This window comes from Otolemur garnettii, unplaced genomic scaffold, assembly GCF_000181295.1.
Source record: "Otolemur garnettii isolate 467f Iridium unplaced genomic scaffold, OtoGar3 scaffold00066, whole genome shotgun sequence".
NCBI classification, from domain to species: Eukaryota; Metazoa; Chordata; class Mammalia; order Primates; family Galagidae; genus Otolemur; species Otolemur garnettii.
This window is the reverse complement of record NW_003852461.1, coordinates 556,503-564,497: the sequence shown is the minus strand read 5'-3', so window position 1 is coordinate 564,497 and position 7,995 is coordinate 556,503.

Below are 7,995 nucleotides of genomic sequence, written 5' to 3'. Positions count from 1 at the left end.
AAAGAAAGAAAAGAAAAGTTGTCAGTGAGGGAGAATAATTAATGCAACTTAAATGTACAGATTTATTTTTGCAAAATTTTAAAACCAGTATATTTCTATTGTCTCTTACACGGTGTAGGAAGTTTCTTTTGTCAATAATTAAGCAAATTACTCTCTGTCAGTAATATTACCTAGCCAATTGTAGCAAAACCTATGGATTTCAAGGTAGTAGGAAACAGCTTGTTCTGGTTGGATATTTCATGATTGTTCTGTTGATAACATTAGATACTTTTTGTAATATATGCTGTGTATGTGTAGAGAAGTATAATTTAAGTAAAACCGTAAGGCGTGACTCTGCCTGTCATGAAGTTAAATTGTGACAATAAACCAAGGTTTATTGGTTTACCTATTTGGGGTCAGCAGTTTTCATATTCAATTTCTGTATGTCTACTCACTTTTGGAGGGTAGTTTACAAATGTCTGTTTAATAGGGGCCTGGCTAGCTGACAGTAAAGAATACAAGGTAATTTTAAGAAAGACCGCATGAGTTCCAAACCCTTAAGGGTTTTTTCATAGCTATTATTCCTTTGGAATAATTTGAGGTTTGGTTCAACATTTGACCCTGCCTATTGTGGGAGACCAGAATATGCTGCCCCAAGATATGAAGGATTTTTGAGCTGAAGATGAGAAGCAGCAAATGCATGAAGGTTTTGTGCCCTCCCTCTGTTTGCCTAAAAACAGGACAATGTAAATTTGCAAAGACAAAAGACGCCCTGCAAAGGTTAACCACTGAAGAAAACTTTAGATCCTTATTGGACTAGAGATGGTACTAGAGGAATTTATATTAACTAGCTTTACTACTTAGCCTTCATCTGCCATCTGCCTTTCCCAACTTGTTGTCCCTCGTGACTCAACATCCTTCACCAAAGTTTTCTTTAAGTTTCTGCTGTTCTTTGTTGAAGATGCTGTGTAAGCTAGAATTCAAAGTCACCTCTTTGAGAAATACTCATTCTCTGGGTATCTTTCATGTATGTATGAAATATATATATTAATAAACTTTTTGTCTTGTTCCTCTGTCCCTTGTAATAGGGGTTAATTCCAACTAAGAACCTATAGCGGTTATTCCTTCCCCTGCCCCTGTAATTAGCAGTCTGTGAAATCATGCATATCTATTAGAAGTATCAAAGCCATAGTGTGTATCTGATATCGTTAGGCATCTCTGTCTTCATTTTCTCCTATAATTACAATTCTTTAAGAAGTCCATTTTATATGTAAAAGAGACTCATAGGCTAGGGAACGTGCTCAAAGTCATATAGTGTATGATCGAAGTCCACATTTTTTTCATTCCTCCAGCTTAGCACCTTGATATAACCAAAGCTGATCCTTTTCTTAAATTGTTTTTAATAGTACTTCAACATTTTGTCTAACAATGTTTCACTTTGTATTACTATAAAACTGTCCTAATTGCGCACATTAATTTATAATGTGTCTCGATTGTGGAAAATTTAGGACACTGCCATAGTTGTTTAGAAATGATCAAACAGGTGTGGTGGCTCATGCCTGTAATCCTAGCACTCTGGGAGGCCAAGGTGGGTGGATTGCTTGAGCTCACGAGTTCAAGACTAGCCTGTCTCTAAAAAAATAGCTGGGCATTGTGGCAGGTGCCTGTAGTTGAACCTACTTGGGAGGCTGAGGGAAGAGGATTGCTTGAGCCTAAGCACTTGAAGTTGCTGTGAGCTGTGACGCTATGGCACTCTACCCAAGGTGACAAAATGAGACTCTGACTCAGGAAAAAAGAAAAGAGATGATCAAACTACAAAATACTTAATATTTAAGACATTTCCATACCAGTCAGTTCCTCAGTCCTAACTTGAAGGGACTGACCACAAACACAGGCTTCTAATTTTTTTTTGTGTGTGTGTGGGTGTGGGTGTGTATGTGGCAGTGCAGTTTGAACAAAAGGCTTTCTTCTGTTATGTTTTCCTTTTTTTAACCTAGTGTCTAGTTCGAACAGCTGAAGAAGCTGGCTTAGACTATTCCCCTAGGTGGTGATTAAAATAGCTTTCTCAAGTATATGAAATTAATTTCATGATAGCTATAATCTCACCCATTGATCTGTCCTTTGAGAAGTGAATAAAGGAAGCAGGTAAAATCTTGAAAAACAAAGGCCATATTTGCATGTTAATACCACATAATAAAGATGAGAAAGAACCAAGGTGTTAATGTTATGAGTAGTTTTTCTTGCTGCACAAGTGGTCCTTAAAAGGTACTTCTTTTGAGCCTTTCAAAGGGGACTCATTTTCCTAGGCAGCCATCCAAGTATAGCATGCTTGGTTTTGGCAGTCTTAAAGATCAATTATTTTTTTAATCATGAGCAAAGAACTGCTTGAAAGGAAATTTAAATTTTAATGTCATTTAGAAGACTTTGTCTTGTTTTCCTGAATTTATTTGTGTGAGGAGGGACAATATTAACAATGGGATTAGAAGGCAGGTTTGTGTGTATGGTTTTAGTTGCCGTATTTTGAGAGCTTCAGTGATAGAGTAACCACAGTTTTAGCAACATTTTGGGAATTCTGTCAATCTCTGTAACAGCGTCCATCAACATCCATCATGTGCCAAGCATTGTGCTATGAGAAGGGTTTTGTGATGAGCATAATGCATGGACCTTGTCCATGTGGGGCTTACAGTCTAGTAGGAAAAATAAGTCACAATTGTGCCAAGTGTTGCCAAGGAGTATAGGGTTTTGAAAGATTGTAGATCTAAGTGATGTTTAAAATGAGAACTGGAGGATAAGTTGGAATTAGATGGGCAAGGAAAAGATACATAGTGGGCTGCAGCATGTGTACCTGCCCTGGAGAAGGAGAAAGCCTAATAATAGCTTTGGAGAAATGGGACAAGTTCACTTTGGCTGGAGCCATTCAGTTGCTAAGAGGGTTATATAGAATGGAGTAGAGGTCAACTTCATACTGGTCAAGGAAACAAAACAACAAGAGGATATTTCAATTCTAAGTAGGCACCCAACTTAAATGCTCCCAGATTTATGAAACAGACCTTAATTTGAGCAATATGATATCCTATAACACCATAATATCAGGGAACTTTAATACTCTACTGACAGAACTGGACAGATCCTCTGAACAGAAACTAAACAAAGATGCAAGGGACTTAAATTCAACTCTAGAACAAATGGGCTTAATGGATGTGTACAGAACACACTAACCCAAAGCTAAGGAATATGTTCTTCTCATCAGCCCATGGAACATACTCCAAAATAGATCATATCCTAGGACAAAAATCAAACCCCAACAAAATGAGAAGAATTGAAATTTTGCCTTGTGTCTTCTCATACCACAGGGCAATAAAGGTGGAGCTCAACTTCAACAAAAATTTTTATCCCCACACAAAGGCATGGAAATTAAAGAACCTTATGCTGAATGACAGTTGGGTCAAGGAAAAGATAAAGGAAAAAATTATTAAATTCCTCAAACATAACAACAATGAAGCTACAAGTAACCAACACCTGTGGGATATAGCAAAAGCAGTCCTAGAGGGAAATTTATTGCGTTAGATGCCTACATCCTAAAAACAGAAAGAGAGCACATCAACAACCTAATGAATCATCTTAAAGAAATGGAAATGAAAAAGCAATCCAATCCCAAACATAGCAGAAGAAAAGAAATGACCAAAATTAAATCAGGAATAAGTGAAATTAAAAACAGAAGAATCATTCAGAAAAACTAATGAACCAAAAAGTTTGGTTTTTGAAAAGATAAATAAAATCAGTAAAACTTTGGCCAGATTAACTAGAAACAGAAAAGTAATTTCTAATAACCTTAATCAGAAACAAAAAAGGGGAAATAACAACAGATGCCACAGAGATATAAGAGATCATCTCTGACTACTACATGAAACTCTATGCCCAGGGTGGTGCCTGTGGCTCAAGGAGTAGGGCCCTGGCCCCACATACCAGAGGTGGTGGGTTCAAACCTGGCCCTGGCCAAAACCTGCAAAAAAAAAAAAAAAAAAAAAAAAAGAAACTCTATGCCCAGAAATTTGACAATGTGGAGGAAATGGACCAATACCTGGAATCACACCATCCCTGGACTTAACTAGGAAGAAATAGATCTCTTGAACAGACCAATATCAAGCACTGAAATCGACAAAACAACAACAAATCTTCCAACAACAAAAAGTCCTAGACCAGATGACTTCACACCAGAATTCTATCAAACCTTCAAAGATGAGCTTGTACCTATACTGCAAAACCTATTCAAAACATTGAGAAGGTAGAAACATTCCCTAACACATTCTATGAAGCAAATATCATCCTGATACCAAAACCAGGAAAGGATGGGACTAAAAAGGAGAACTACAGATCGATTTCACTAATAAATATTGGTGCAAAAATACTTAATAAAATCTTAACCAATAGATTACAGCTACATATTAAAAAACATTATATATCATTATATATCATTTGATATATGATCAAATAAGCATCATTCCATGCATGGACGTTTGGTTTAACTTATGCACATCCATAAATGTAATTCACCATATCAACAGAAGCAAAAACAAAGACCATATGATCCTCTCAATAGATGCAGAAAAAGCGTTCAGCAAAATTCAGCATCCTTGTCTAATTAGAACACTTACAGATATAGGCATAGGTGGCACATTTCTTAAACTGATTGAAGCCATCTACATAAAACCCACACTAATACCATACTGAATGGAGTAGAAGTGAAAGCTTTTCCACTTAGAACTGGAACCAGACCAGGATGGCCACTATTGCCACTACTATTCAACATAGTTCTGGAAGTTCTAGCCAATGCAATCAGGCAAGAGAAGGATATAAAGGACATCCAAATGGAGGCAGAGGAGGTCAATCTCTGGCTCTTTGCTGGTGATATGATCTTAGAGAACCCCAGAGAGTTAACCTCAAGACTCCTGGATGTGATCAAAAAATACAGACCAAGATGTCCACTATTGCCACTACTATTCAAAATAGTTCTGGAAGTTCTAGCCAATGCAATCAGGCAAGAGAAGGCTATAAAGAGCATCCAAATAGAGGCAGAGGAGGCCAAACTCTGGCTCTTTGCTGGTGATATGATCTTAGAGAACCCCCGAGAGTCAACCTCAAGACTCCTGGATGTGATAAAAAAAATACAGTAATGTCTCAGGATATAAAATCAATGCCCATAAGTCAGTAGCCCTTGTATACACAAATAATAGCTAAGTTGAGAAACGAATCAGAGACACAATTCTCTTCACAGTAGCTTTAAAGAAAATGAAATACCTAGGAATACACCTAACAAAAGAGGTAAGGGACCGCTATAAAGAAAATTATGAAAGTCTAAGAAAAGAAATAGCAGAAGACATGAACAAATGGAAGAACATACCATGCTCTTGGCTGGGAAGAATCAACATTGTTAAAATGTCTAAACTACCCAAAGCAATATACAGATTCAATGCAATCCTCAATAAAATACCAACATCATACTTTGAAGAACTAGAAAAAATAGTTCTTTGTTTTGTATGGAACCAGAAAAAAACCTGTAGAACCAAACTATTACCTGTAGTAATAAAAACAAAGCCAGAAGCATCACTCTATAAGACTTTAGGTTATATTACATGTCTATAGTTATCAAAACAGCATGGTATTGGCACAAAAATAGAGACATAGACATATGGAACTGAATAGAAAACCAGTAGATGAAACCAATCTCTTATAGCCATCTGATCTTTGATAAACCAAACAAAAGCATATACTGGGGAAAAGAATCCCTATTCAATAAATGGTGCTGGGAGAACTGGATAACCACATGTCAATTTCTGAAATTGGACCCATGTCTTTCACCATTTAGAAAAATTGACTCCAGATGGAAAAAGATTTAAATCTAAGACATGAAATGATAAAAAATCCTAGAAGAAAGTGTGGGAAAAATTCTTGAGGATGTCGGCCTGGAAAAAGATTTTATGAAGAAGACTTCAACAACAGCAGCAGCAACAGGAAAAATAAACAACTGGGACTCGTTAAGCTGAAAAGCTTCTGCAGAGCTAAAGACAAACAAAGCAAATAGACAACCTTCAGAATAGGAAAAGATATCTACATATTATGAATCTGGCAAAGGCTTGATAACTAGGGTCTATAGAGAACTCAAATTAATCAACAAAAAAAGAGCAAACAATCCCATCTATCAATGAGCAAGAGACATGAACAGAACCTTCTCTGGATGAAGATGAACAAATGGCTAACAAACATATGAAAAAATGCTCATTGTGCTTAATCATCAGAGAAATGCAAATCAAAACCATCCTGAGGTATCTATCACCTAACCACAGTGAGAATAGCCCACATCCCAAAGTCCCAAAGTTACATATGCTGGTGTGGATATGGAGAGAAGGAAACACTTTTATAGAGTTAGTGGGACTGCAAACTAATATAACCTCTTTGGAAAGAAGTACAGAGAATCCTCAAAGAACTCAAATTATATCTCCCATTTGATCCCTCAATCCCATTACTAGGCATCTACCCAGAAGAAAAAAATAAAAATTTTTTTTTGCAGTTTTTGGCCAGGTCTGGGTTTGAACCTGCCACCTCCAGCATATGGGGTCAGCACCCCACTCCTTTGAGCCACAGGCACCACCCAGGAAAAAAATCATTTTATCATAAAGACGTTTGCACTAGATTGTTTATCACAGCTCAATTTACAATTGCCAAGATGTGGAAACAATCTAAATGCCCACCAACCCAGGAATGGATTAACCAACTGTGGTATATGTGGAATACTGTTTAGCCATAAAAAGATGGAGACTTTACATCTATTAACCTGGATGGAGTTGAAACACATTCTCCTCAGTAAAGTATCACAAGACTGGAAAACCAAATATCCAAGGTAGAAGCCAGTAGACGATCTACTACCTGCCCACATAAGAGAAAAACTCAATTCAATTCAAGCTGGGGGAAAGGGAATGAAGAAGTGGGAAGAGGGGAGAATGGGAAGAGATTTGGTGTATTCCCACTTAATGGGCACCATGTAAGGGTATATGGCACATCTTCTGGGTGCAGGACACAACTCAAGAGGGACTCTACCTAACAAATGCAAATATTGTAACCTAGTTTTTGTACCCTCACATTCATCTGAAATAAAAATGAATAAATGAATGAATAAATAAATAAATTAAACTAAGTAGAAAGTAAATCTGAGGAGGGTCATCCCAGATTTGTCGTCCATATTAGTGATTTGAACTTAGAGTATTCTTAGAGCCACTGCAAAATCTCGGAATGGCTTTAAGCATAGAATGACCTTCAAGTTGCTGGTGGAGAGAAATGGAGTAGAGGGGATAGAGTCCTTTAAAATGTTATTGCTGCAACCTGGGTGAAGGAGAATGGTAGGCTGGACTAGGATGAGGACAGTAGGGATGTTAAAGTAACATGAGGAGTCAGAAGATGTAAATAACCTGCATGTTCATCATTCATTGAGGGGAATGAACAGACTGTGGTGTATACATACAATAGGACGTTATTCGACCATAAAAAGGAATGAAGTAATGATACGTGATACAACTTGGATGAACCTCAAAACTTTATCTTAAGTGAAAGAAGCCAGACACAAAATTATCACATAGTACATGACCCTTTTTACATGATGTATCCAAAACAGGCAAATCCATGGAGACAAGAAGCAGATTAGTGGGTACCAGGGGGTGGGGAATGGGAAGTGCCTTAATCTATAATGTGCTGCTATAACAGAATACAGACTAGGTAATTTATAATCAATAGATGTTTATTTGGTTCACAGTTCTGGAGGCTGGGAAGTCCGAGAGTATTTGGCAGTATCTTGGAAGGGCCTTCGCGGTGTGTGGTTCCAGGATAGAAGGCAGAAGGGTGAGAGAAAGAGCGCAATAGAAAAAGAGGAGGCCAGGTGGTGCCTGTGGCTCAAAGAAGTAGGGTGCTGGCCCCATATGCTGGAGGTGGTGGGTTCAAACCCAGACCTGGCCAAAAACTGCAAAA